Raw genomic sequence first — 13,709 nt, 5'->3', positions numbered from 1 at the left:
ATAGGAATTCTAAAAAACAGAAAATAAACAATGACGAGAATATAAAAAAAATACGTAGAGATTTTCCCCTGGATCCCAAAACTGGGACTACTATATTGATTTTTCATTATGTTCCTTTTAATGTTACAATACACATATATACATGCTGAAGAATTCGTAAACCCCAATCCATTAACCCTGGATTAGAACATAACCATAGTTCCCTTGACCAGATCTACAAAATACCATGCGGAAAAAACCATCATGCCTAAAACCATAGGTAGGTCCACCCACCTAATATAGGGTCCAAAAAAAAAATCCCAAGATGCTGCTCGAGACCTTGTGCAGGGGGACTACCACCCCCCTAAAACCCTGTAATAGGTGGAGCTATGCCCCCTTTGTGACATCCCTGTTGCGCCCAATGCAATGAACAGTGGGGGATTTCACCCCCCCTATTACCACTCCCTGCATGCGACTAGTCGTGGAAAGAATATAACATACACCCAACAGTCTTAAGAAATGAAGAAGATGTAAAGGACTGAGATTCTTGCATAAATTATTTGTTTTTGAAAAATAAAGAAAGTTTTGAATAATGCAAAATGAAACAAGCTTCGATTGTTCACCCCTGCTAGTTGGTATTTTATTTTATATTCCGAGAACATTCCTTTGCTCATGGGATGCACCAATTTATTTCTCCGAATTGTATGCTTATATTTTGTTATGTTGATTTTTTTTTTTTTTTTGAAGTTATGCCCAAAGGAGCTGCATTGCAGAGAAAGAACTTCCTTTTTCTTAGAAGCTAGGTATGATGCTTATCTATAATGACAAAGAAGCCCATGATTTTCACCCATCCCCACCCCGTCTTAACTCATTCTATTTGGGTAGGGACATATTGCAACAATAATAGAACTATCAATTGCACTAGTGAATGAATGCCCCATTCGTAATTTGCATTAGATTTTTCTTGTTATTTGTATGTAAATTTCACATTTTTTTCTTATTGCTTCCAAGTGATACATGCACTAGGGATATTGCTATGTGTGAGAAAAATGTCTATGATATGTAAGAAAGTATTTCAAGCTAAATAAGTTATGGTGTTGTTCTCTCTGTTAAATACATATGGTTTGGTAAGGAACCATAATTGAGCAGGCACCAAGCTATAGTGTTGGGTGCAATAACTTTCACAAATAAATCCAGCCAAATGTCAGCGAAAAAATAGATGCAATCCCTATGCCATGCTATGTTGTGTCTGGATGGGAAAATAACCTAAGTACTTGGATTTGCGCTTGAAAAGTGAGGGTACAGGATGAGGGTTCGATGAACCAACCTACAACAACCCCGAGGATAAATTTGAATTAGAGTATGTAGGGTTAACCAAGAATATCTAAGTCATGAATAATAAATAATCCAAATGAGGAAGAAATTTCTCATCTATAGTGTTGTGATGAAGAAGGGTTGCGCCACTGTTAATCTCGTGACAATTAATTTCCATGGTTAGAAACCCTCTTAGTAAAATAGATACAATGCAATAAGTAAACCCAAAAAATCCAGGAATAAAAAAAGGAACGCAAACTTGCATGCCATAGATACAATATCTGTTGGGTTTGAAAGCTAACAACTTCAATCTAAACTAGGGAATGTCTCAACAAACCTAATTGCTATGATAAGTGGTAGAAAGAGTTCTAATCCATAACAAACAAATTAAAACCTTGGAAGCCAATGATAGATGAAAAGCAATTAGGAGATGTTTCTCAGGGAATTGCGGGAAGAAAGAACCACCTCTTTGGCCGAGAGAAAAGAGGATATTATGGCTAACCATTTCCACACCAAAGTTGTAAAGGCTGAGCCAAACCAGGGTTTGAAACCTATGAGAAACGTTATTAGAAGTCAATACAAACTCTATGTTAAAAATGCAGAGATAAATAAGAAACAAAGCATGTGAATGGATAAAAATTACCAATAAAACCTTTGTGGGATCCTTCGAACTCCACCAACAATAAAAAGAAATGAATGGTGAAGAACTAAAACAAACAGATTCATGACAATCACATAAGGAAAACACAAAGGGAATTTACAAGGGTTCCCAGAGCGAAATGGTGAACAAAGCAAAGACAAAGGAGAAATGAATGTGAAACGATAATAAGATTCATTTTTAGAATTATAAACCCTAAACTCTCGCACAATTAGATCATCAAAAGTCATTTAGATTGTCCACAAAAGCACCCACCAATTCCCATGTAGAAACCATGAGCCACCACCTAGTTAAGCACATACTATAGGTGCATGGGCAAGTCCATGTGCTATAAAGAAAAAGGAAAACTATTAAAGACGACGAATATTCAACAATGTCGTAAGCAAAAACTTCATAAAAGAATACGTATTGATGTAATTAATAAACCATAACTTCTTACTAATTATGATATTATGTAAGTCACAACTAAAACACACTTACTATTTCACCAGAATTTAGTTAAACAACATAAGAAAATTCCTATTTTGATTTGTTCTTTGCCTTTTATATTAGAATTAGAATTTACTGAAACATCATGGGAAAATTTTATAGTGATTGTTCTGAGGGAATTTGAAGTTATTTAAAAAAATAATAATTTATTCATATAAAACTTTATTTATTAAAAAATTTATATATTTTATTAGGTTGTTTATAAAATTTAAATTTAAATAAATTATTAAAAGGGCACGCTATGACTTAATGTCTTTTATTTATAATAATAGATTTGCATCTCCTTGTAATATAATATCGCTTATTCTTAAGGTGTACTTATCACCTTATTAGTAATGACCTAATATATTTAATGTTTTATATATATATATATATATATATATATATATATATATATATATTATAAAAATTTTATTGGTTAAATTATATTTTGATATTTGTTTATGGGGTAGAGTAGATCGTGAATATATATTTTTTTAACATATTTTATAGTGTAAAGGTTTTGGTTCAAAAATTTTATTGACAAAAATCTAATTAGGTCAAAGATTGATGTGTCCCACCGTGTCTAGATTTGACTTATTATTAATCTATATTTTTTTTATTTACAAGACTAAAAAAATAATTTCCTCTACATTATGTTATTTACCATTTGCGAAGCTCTAACAACTAACATTACAGAGATTGCGATCAACTACAGGTTATTGCAGTTGACACATCATCTTCCTTTTAGCTCAACCTAGATGCACATTTATGCCATCCTCCTTTGCTTTTATGCCATCACACCGGTCCAAACCTGCTCTTTCTCTTGTCAGTCCAATAAGTATTCATCTCAGGGTCGATGGTCAAAATACCCCTAGCTGCTGAAGAAAGGGTTGTTCAATTCCTTGTGCCATTTTTTTCATTGAGCTGAAAGGATCATTCTACAACCCAATATGAGGAGATGTGTAAGTTTGTATGTCTGCCCGTGCCCCTTTAAAATAAAAATTGAAATTAAAAGTTATGCTCTAAGTAGAAAAATAATGTTGGCTATAATTAAAAAAAATGAATATGTTGTAAAATAACTAGAAGCAAAAAAAAATCAAATGTTTAAATCTTATACTTTTCAAAAATATTTCAACAAAAGATTTAAATAAACTATTTGAAGATCTATGTTAAGTAATTTATGTCGATATCTCCTTCATATATATCTATATATAGAAAAAAAATTATTTTTTATGGTTAGACTTTTTATTTGGTCCTATATATACTTTATTTAGCATTCAAAAATACAATTTAAACAATGAAAAATAACGCATTGTATTTTGCACTCTAAAAAAATTTGCACATGAAGAAATTTGATCCCTCTCGGCTTATGTTAGATCGATACCTGAGATGGATTTATGCTGTTTTTCAACAAAATTCTTCCATTTATAGCCGCTTTCATCCACCTCCCTAACCAACATAGTTGTTTTACCAATGCTTTCATTTCCCAATTACTATTGATCGATCAAACTCTTTTTCCTTCTTTCATATCTAGAAGGTCGATATTTACTTAAGCACCTTCAATATCTTTTATATGAGCTCGCCTTCAAAATGTTCTTTCCATACAGTGTTGATTTTCCTTAGACTAATGATTGTCTTCGAATTGATTCGAATCATGGATGGGGTAAGCGAAAATGTTGTTACAAAATGAACTGTGGTAAAAGCATGCAACAAATTCTAAAACAATGCAGAAAGGTGCTTTCTAACTTAATATGGTAGAGATATTATAATGCTTAACATTTTGACTCTATCAAATAAAAAAAAAATAAAAATAAATATAATTATATTAATAATTATAACTAATAATTAAACAAACCCATATCTATGTTAATTCTAGATCTATGCGACTAAAGGGATCAAATATCTTGAGATGCAAACCTCTTTTAAAATGAAAAAAAAATGATCTCTCGATTATTGGTAAACTTGAGATAAAATGAATTTAGGCTATTATTATATCAGTGATAAACTCTACTGAATTTGAATTATCAACTTTGTGGCTTATATCCGCGTAAATTGCTCAGACTTTGTGAGTTACTTGGATTAATTTGGGATTTTTTTTTTTCCATTTCACTATAACTTTGAGAACCCTTAGGAAAAGGGTCAAAAGTAGTACACACTTTGAGAACTATTAGGAAAAGAATAACACTTATTATACCTTCCACAAGCATGGTATTACATATTCAATTTTTCCTTTGACTGTATTAGTTTGTCTTTGACCAAAAATATATGTCGCTTATCCATAATTTAACCTTGTGAATTCATTTTTTGTTATTTATTATTATTATTATTATTTAAATTTATTTATCTTTAAGGTGATGAATTGAGGTCTTGTTATGGACTGTTAGTAACTTCCATTTCTATTAGTTACTAATTTTTTGTTTTTTGTTTTATTTCCTTCTTTTTTTTTTCCATGAATTATATTTTTTCTTCATATTTTAAATTTAATATAACTTATTATTATATTAAAAACATATTTTAATAAATTTAATTATAAAAATTATAAATATTAACAAAAATTAAAACACACACACACACACATATATGTTAATATAAACAATATTAGTTAATCATATTTCTTAATTTTTGGTGATGGCATTCAACAATACAATATTTTATTAGTTGTTTTATTTTTGTGATGAAATATGTCTTTATTATTTTTTAGTTTTATTAAACTATATTTAAGCTAAATGATGGGTACCAACTACTATATAGCCCTTGTTTTATATACAGATGCAAAATTACCAACACAGTATTGTGTATTTCTTAGCATAGATAACAATTTTTTTAATTACTATGTGAACAATGATTAAAATCAACTTATTAAACTAAATAAAACAATCGTCAAACACTAATAATTGTATGCAGAGTCGAGACAAATTCATTAGGATCTTTTCCATGTCAGGCGAGAGATTGAGATATGACAAGGCCCCACTTTGTTGAATCGTTGATGATGTCCGATGTTTACGTTACAATTTAGAACTCCATACCATTGAATCAAGGAAAGGGAACACCTAAGTGGTTACCGGGTGTCAAAAGTGATCATGGTGTTGCTACCAGATATAAGAGGGGTTGGGCCAAGGATAGAAGGAGCATGTAATCAATTATGGTTTGATATCGCTTTTTTTTAGTTTTAAATATTATTATTAACAATAATGTAAGGATATGTGTGTGTGTGTGTGGAGGGAGGGGGAGGGGTTATAGTCACTTTTTTCCTTTTTATATTTATGGTTTTCAATGATCAAGAGTTCGTATCATGGCTCTCAATAGTCTATGGCATTTTCCCAATCAATTAAGAAAAGTTTGATTGGTTTTTGTTTGATTAGTTGGAAAACATTGATAACATTAAAAAGGTATTTATGCTTGTTCATACTTTACTAATCTGTAGTTTATGTTTATAAGGCATTGAAGCTTAAGCATATGTTATTTTACACATCCATAGAGCTGTAACAAGCTTGAACAATGATAAATATAATTCCAAGAGGCTAAGCTATTTTATATATGAACACTCTTAACAATCACTTGTGAAGAATGAGATGAATACTTCATGCTACTGAAGCAAAATAATTGTTTGGCCTTGAAATTGTCATTCACTTCCATTACATTTTCACTTATATTTCCATATTGTCACTTTCACTCCACCTCTATTTCATTACATTTACCTCCATTTAATCACATTTACCTTACCATTATCATTATTGGGTCACATTTATGTTTTTCTAAACTATATTAATTCTTAGCATTTTTAAGTGAATTTATGGTTAAAAATTAGAAAATAATGTGCATATCCTTATACCTAACAAGTGGGATGAGATTGTTAACATGTGTAGGTCAAAAGGAAGCCTCTAAAAGACCCTTATGTGGCATCCCAAAACCAAATTCGAATTTGAGTGGAGAAGATCATGGAATCATAAGGATATGTGTCTCATTTCTTATTTGTATTGAAACTATAAGAAGACATGTGCCTTATCATTTCTTATTTTGATTGTAACTCTAAAGATATAGGGAAAGATTCATGGACTCCCATTAATGAGATATCGTCTCATATTTTTGTATAAATAGGGGAAGTTTTCTCCTATCATTGGGATGTGAAAAGTTGGGGAAATGCTCTTGTTTTGAATATAGAATTTGGATTTGGCACCATACTCATGAGCGATGTTCACTTTGATTTGGTTATTCTTGTATTTGGATCCTCTCAACTTTCCATCCCACATGCTTTTGGATTGACCATCTATAATGTGTGAGATTTATTGTTTTTCATAGATTAAGATTTATTTATTTCGTATCGTTTCCTATATGAGAGGTTAAGAGTGATTATTTTTATTTGCTTTCATATCTAGAGGTTAAGAATTATTGTTTTTGCTTTCATATCATATCATGTGGTTTTGATTATTCATTTCATAGGATCCTGATTTGATAATGCACACATGATCTTTTAGAGTAGATTTCATTTCATGCAATTTCATTTTTGAAAAGAGTGGTGTGCTTTTCAAATCCCGCAAGTGTGGTAGATTAAGATTTCAATTCCTGCAAGTGTGGTAGATTAAGATTTCAATTCCTGCAAGTGTGATAGTTTAAGATTTCAATTTCAAACACTGTACTATAATTTCCTTTGAAGTGATTGTTGAATTAGAATAGGTGAATTTGGTTTAGTAGTTAGATTGATCTAAATTGGAAGTTAATTCTAGCATATATAGTGCACGCATGCTTTGCAAGTTTTATGAAACCTAGGGGTTGACAATTAAATGATAGGTAATTAATTTTCCTTCACGTTTTGGCGCCGTTGCTGGGGAAGTGTGCATAGGAACTAGCTTTCAGTTTAGAGTGTATTTTATTTGTTTTTTATTTTACTAACCATTTATGGACAAAGGGTATAGTATACAGCCCAAAGACTACATTGAGGAATGGTATCAAAAAGCGGTTACGCCACAATATTCATCAATTATTCAAGAGATCCTTGCAGCAAATCGAAAGGTCAAGTCGATTTCGCATATCCTTACAAACAATCAAGTACATTTTTCAAGTTTGGATATGAGCATTTCAAAAATTCTAATTCGTAAATGAATTCATTGGAAGCATGAATATACTTTAAAAAAAGTAGTTTTTAGATAGATAGGAAAAATAAAAATAAATTTTTATAGTTTTTAAGATAAATTTGATGTTTTGTGGTGCAGTAAGAACCACCCATCTACTAACCCTTGGTAGGAAAGATTTGCAATAAAACAAATGATTGAGAACAAGAAGCGCAAGCGAAGATCACAAACGATAATTTAAGGTATGAGATCAATCCTTTTCATTTTATTTTTGCAAAATTTATAGAGGAATCGATTGATAAAATCTTGACTATGCTAACAAAATAAAAATAAAATAAAAAAATCTCAAGTATGCTCTCCTTTTGCACTTCGTGTGACCTAGATGATCAGAAAAATAAATTGTTTTGTTAGTATATCATAAAAATTATTTAGCTACAAAATACAATTCTGCAGCTAATATTTGTTTTCATGATTTGATTTAATTTAATTTGATTTTTCAATAAACTTAAAAAAAATCTAAATGCATTTTCTTTATTAATAAATTGTTTTGTTTAAATGAAATATATATGTATATATTAAAAAAAAAATGTTGGTCAACATTATGAAAAAGCTCAAAGCATAAAACAAAATGAGACACGACCCTAAGTTAAAAGGCCATGCATAAAATGAGGTTAGAATAAAACAATGAAACGAGAGCTAAGTGCGTAATGTAAAAACCTACAATTCAAGTGGTTGGTTCAATCAAGTCGCGGGCTTCTATCTCACATCTCAACCTACAAATAAAACTTGACTGCGCAACCATCCAAACTTTGACTTAATTGTAATGATAATTGGGCGGTTGAATTGTTCGACAGATCTGGTTCTCTTGACATAAAAAATGTTTGACAAGTGTGGAAAAATGATTAAAAACGAGTGTTTGAAAACGACGAAAGCAAACAAGGTTCAGATCTGGTGTTTCTTTCTCTGCTGCTCTGAGATTCAATAAACCTGCAAATAAAAATTGAATTCTATCAAGCATGTGCATTTATGGTTTGACACCAATTTATGGAATAATAGGTTGGCAGATAGATCTAATATTTTTGGAGTAGGCTAACGAATTTCATTTAAAATCAAATATTGTCATGGCATGTGATAGTTGCAAATTTAATTAACTCAACAAAAATATTGAAAACCCATCTGTCCATGAGAAAATCGGGCTTTTTGTTCGTGAAATGAGGAAGAAATCTTAACAAATATCCATAGCAATCGATTTTTTGTTGCCAGAGCATCACAAAAATCGCAATAGTTTAGACACATGTTTTTAAAACGCATTTTTTGAGCCAACCAAGGCGAATCTGAAAAAACTGGGACATGGATTTTTTCCCAAACGGGATGAGTTTAATAACCCAAAAATCATTTCCTCAGATTCCTAAATGTTCGGTAGAAAATCGTGGTTCTTCAGAACCCTATTTGGTGATTAAGTGAGGAAAATTGTTTTTTTTTTTTTGTGCACGAGGTTTTGGTTGCAATAACACATTTAATTCACTAAGACTTCTAATCAAACAATGACTCTTTCTCCTCCATAAAATTTCAACAAATTTACCCTCCTTACATCCTTGAACACTTGGAAGAAATTGCTAACTTAACGCTGCACCCATGTGTATACTCGTTTCGTCACGTGCCAGTGCAGTCAGGGAGTGATTCTATTTCGAATGCTATGAAGCGTGAATACACAATCAATGAATTCAGATTTGTGGTTGATACATTAATGCGACTTATGTGAGACATGCAGATATCGACTGATGTGATATGTTGATTTCCAAGCGAAACAAAGGAAGATAATTTCAAGGCTTGAGCTTCAAGCGCACCAGTAGGTAATGCCGCTTTCCAATCTATTCTATTAACATCTAGCCATGAACTTTCCCCCATAGTTATTCATAGGACAATTGATATAGTTAGATCTTCCCTTTTCCTTTGCTGGAAGACATCCATGTAGCTACAAGCCCAACCTTCAAAATCTGCAAATCAAAAATCCAACCACAAGAAATTGATTTTGGTAGTCGGAACCTTTCTAGAAAACATAATTGTTTTGACAAATGATTTTAAAATGTGTTTTCTGAATAAACAGGGAGAATTAGAAAAATCCAGGACGTGGGTTTTTTCCGGAACAGGGGTAGTTAGGTAATCTAGAAACCATTTTCTAGATTTTGCAACCAATTGAGATAATTTTGTGGTTCTTCAGAGCCCTATTTTGTTGTTTGTGTGAGAAGAAGAAACAATTTTTATATATACACAGTGGATGGTTTTCAGCAAGGTGGAAGAATGCAACTCAAAATGAAATTTTGTTGTGGCATTTAATCCATATGATACATGATTGAATAATCCAAATTGGTTTAAACTTCTGTCTCTTTCATCCTCTCCACAATTTGTTGATCTTGACCATCACTTGCATTATGCAATTGTACTATTAATGGTATTGGCCCGTCTACTTGATGGATTTGGAATCGAATTAGCTATTACTCTTGTGCCAGCTTATATATATAAGATTTCATGTGGACAATTGAACACTCTACCTCAGTTCTTTGGTTCTTTTGGGATGTTCAATAATGGCTTGCGGAACAATTGGAAAATTATTTAAATGATTTCTAAACATTTGGCATTAATATTGTTGCTGTGTATTTTTTTATGAAGTTTTAACTTGCAGGACACAGTGAATCTTTGTGATGCCAATCATTTTACTAAGCATAGTGCACGAAGTCATCTGATAACAAGGAGTTAATTTATTTTTCATAGTTATTTCTTAAAAATGGATTGTTATCGATATCATGAATTGGACTGAATATAACACTTTTAATTTTCTGTAGTCTGTTTCATTTGACATTTTGTGTAAGAATCAGAAAGGAACTGATCATTTATTTTTTTATCACACTTATGTTATTTATGTCAAGTGTTTTTTTGCAGGTTTGGGATGATTGAATGAACATTGAAGGAAACTAATTGTGCGCACAATTGGTCTTCAAAGGACTAATCCCATGAGAAACATAAGAATAAGTCCATGTCTATATCCATCAAAACCATTACCTTTCTTCCATTTTGAATTATAAATCCAACCAAGCAATTCAAAGCAAGCCACAGTCATTTTTTTTTCCAGTAATATTCAGTTGTTCATTTTCCTTTATTGACATACACTTTCTATCTGACCCACAAATAAAAACAAGAATCTCACTGACATGCTTATTGCCCGTTGTCATTATTATTTTCCATTGTCATTTTCCATTTTCATTTTCCCTCTCCTATCCCTTTTCATTTCGCAAATAAACCCTGCTTCAATGCAAATTATTGAGTCCATAGTCCTTTGAGTCTAAAATCCTTGCAAAAACACCTTGAGGCTTGCATGCCTTAATGGCAAGTCCTCATGCCGACAAACAATGAGAATACATCAATGCCTCTTGTTCATCGGATCTTCTAGGTACTCGACAACAACAAAATTATTCGTACTTAGCAAGATGTGTTTGGGCATCTTGACTCTCATTGTCATCAATGGTGAGAGTTCTCGTGTTGACTAGTGGCATCCATTAATGGCCACTAAGTCAAAAATTTCCTGCTATGTTCGACATCAAAACATCTATTCATAGAGCAGAAATTGTGCCAATGAGTTTTGAAGACATGAAAACTATCATTTTCAGCATTTTGGAGCAAATGTAGAAGATATGCAGCTACAGAACCAGATGGTAATTGCAGAATCAGACGGTGTAGAATTTTGTAGATTTTTTCCTACAAATCAGCTAGCTTTGATATCATGTAGAACTTTTTCTACAAATCAGCTAGCTTTGATACTGTGTAGAAATTTCCCACCTGTAGATCACCTGGTAATGCAATGTACTAAAGCAAAACACTTGATCTACTTCTACAAACAATTTAGCAGAATCTTAATCGAACATGAGCAACATCAATAAGAACACATATAACTGATATGAAGGAATCAATCACACATAACACAAAAGAATTTACTTGGGGAAAGCACCTGCCTATAACCCCATCTCTGTATTACAATACAAGTGGAAATATAGTCTGGATTACACAAAGCCTTAGTTCGGAATCTATCCATCTCTTAGTACAATCCCTCTGATGCTCATAGACAGTCAAAGGCTTCTCACAAACCTTCTCCTCTGCCCTCCAAGCCTCCTATTTCTTTGTGTCGTTTCCTTGGGGTCCAGTGCTGTCACCTATGTGAATTGGCCTCTTCACACACTCACTAACCTCTGATCTAACTACACAAACTTGAAGGAGATAAATCCTCATCATGGATGAGCTTCTTTTATAAGAAAAATATTCATCCAACTGATAGTACACTGTCCCTTCTCTGATCTCAACTGGGTCTCTGTCTGAACTGACATGCATGAGTTATTTAAGCTATAATATTCAGTTATATGAAAATACCAGTTGTTACATGCATGCAAGCATTAACAAACTGAATCTCATTAATTTAACAACTTGTTAAATTAATATAAGTGGACTTGACTCAGTTAACTGAGCCAACTAATTACAACTCATCCTTATCTCTTTAACTCATGGATAAATTCACCAATTAATAGATAAAATATTGCATGTCCTCACATAGACTTCAAGTTTGTTTTTCCTTAACTAATTAATTCATGGAGATTAATCAATTAATATTTTAAACTACTGTTAAGACCAAATTCGTTTTTACTTCCTATTGATAGACCAGAGACTGCTATAAATAGGAAGGGACCCATAAATTCTATTTTTAGAACTTTCTATTTTTAGTAGTTTCACCTCTCATCCAAGGTGGCCAATGACCTCACTGGCCAAACTGCTATTTTTAGACATGCTATTTTTAGCAAGTCTATTTTTAGCACATTCTAAATTTAACATTTCTCGTTGCATATTTTTCAACACTCCCTCTCAACAAGAAAGGCTTTTTCTTGAACCTGATCCTGCAAATCTGGAATGTTCTGCATGTAACACATCTACCCAATCCACTTGCTCCAACAACACTTGGAACAAAAACACTCCCAATTGACCACTTTGTTGTGCTAGGAACATACTCTAATGCTGAAGCTCTACCTGCTGCCGACAAGTGCTCCCTCTCTGACATCTGTGCTACTATAACATCTCCATGTATCTTGCACCATTGCACACCTCTCTGTGCCACCTAACACTGTGCAAAACACTTGTGCCTCTCACATTGCTGCAGCCTGCTAGCTATGCGATGTCCTGGGATTCCCTGCACTGTCGCTCTCTCTGCCGCTCTGTCCGCATCTATCTCTACCCAATTAGTCAGTTCCTTCTACTCCACATCGGGGCTCCTGTAGCAAGGTCTCATCTAAGAAGTTGGGTACCTCAAGGATCCTGCCCGTCCTCCTTGGGACGATCACTCTATATCGCCCCACCTCCTACCTGGAGGTATGGTTGCATGTGATCCCTGTTGTTGGGAAAAGTATCCAATGCGGAATGACCCTATCCCACTCTAAGGGTGATAGTACCTCAACAACAATCAAAGCAAAGCTATTCAAGGTTACTTCTTTATGAGATGTAAGAGAGGGGAGAAAGAGATCCACTAACCGTTGTCTTCCGCTAATGATTGATCCAATCTTCTCTCCTTGCTGCTTGCTCCCAGCTCTTTGCTCTTTCACTGGCCCAGCTACGCCAAGATCCTGCAAAATGGCAAGAGAGGGAAACTACAAGAAGCATACATTCATAATTGATTCAAGGATTAGAATAAATCAAATATACAAGTATAACAATACACCATTGAGACACATGCATATAGAAGAACCTCAAATGCTTTATTAATGGAAGAAGTAAAGTTCAGGAAGTGATACAACCATAAAAGGCCCAATCCAGCATCACCTCCCAGCAGAAATAAATCTCCTCTTCACCTCCTTCAAAGCAAATCACCCAATAGTTCTATACTCAAACCAACAACACTTCCTTACATTCACAAGATTCCAGCCTCCCTAGACCTCATGAGAGAGCTCTATCTATAGGAGTTTTGGAGAAAGGATGAGTCAGCTTGAGGCTGGCATGAAGCTGACTAGTGTCCTCTCCCACTTCAGTTATTCTTCAATTCTTGAGTCCACTTGGAGGTTCTTGCTTCCACTTGGAGATCTAGATCCTCTTACTCATCACAAGTCGAATTCCCTGATCCAAGTGTCATTTTGGAAGCTTCCTGGGCATTGACACCTTGAGGAATGACTGTGCCACTTGGCCAAACT

This window comes from Pinus tabuliformis, chromosome 2_2 (assembly GCF_031772625.1).
Source record: "Pinus tabuliformis cultivar Carrire ecotype Pingquan chromosome 2_2, CPIR1, whole genome shotgun sequence".
Lineage (NCBI taxonomy): Eukaryota > Viridiplantae > Streptophyta > Pinopsida > Pinales > Pinaceae > Pinus > Pinus tabuliformis.
This window is presented reverse-complemented; position numbering follows the sequence as displayed.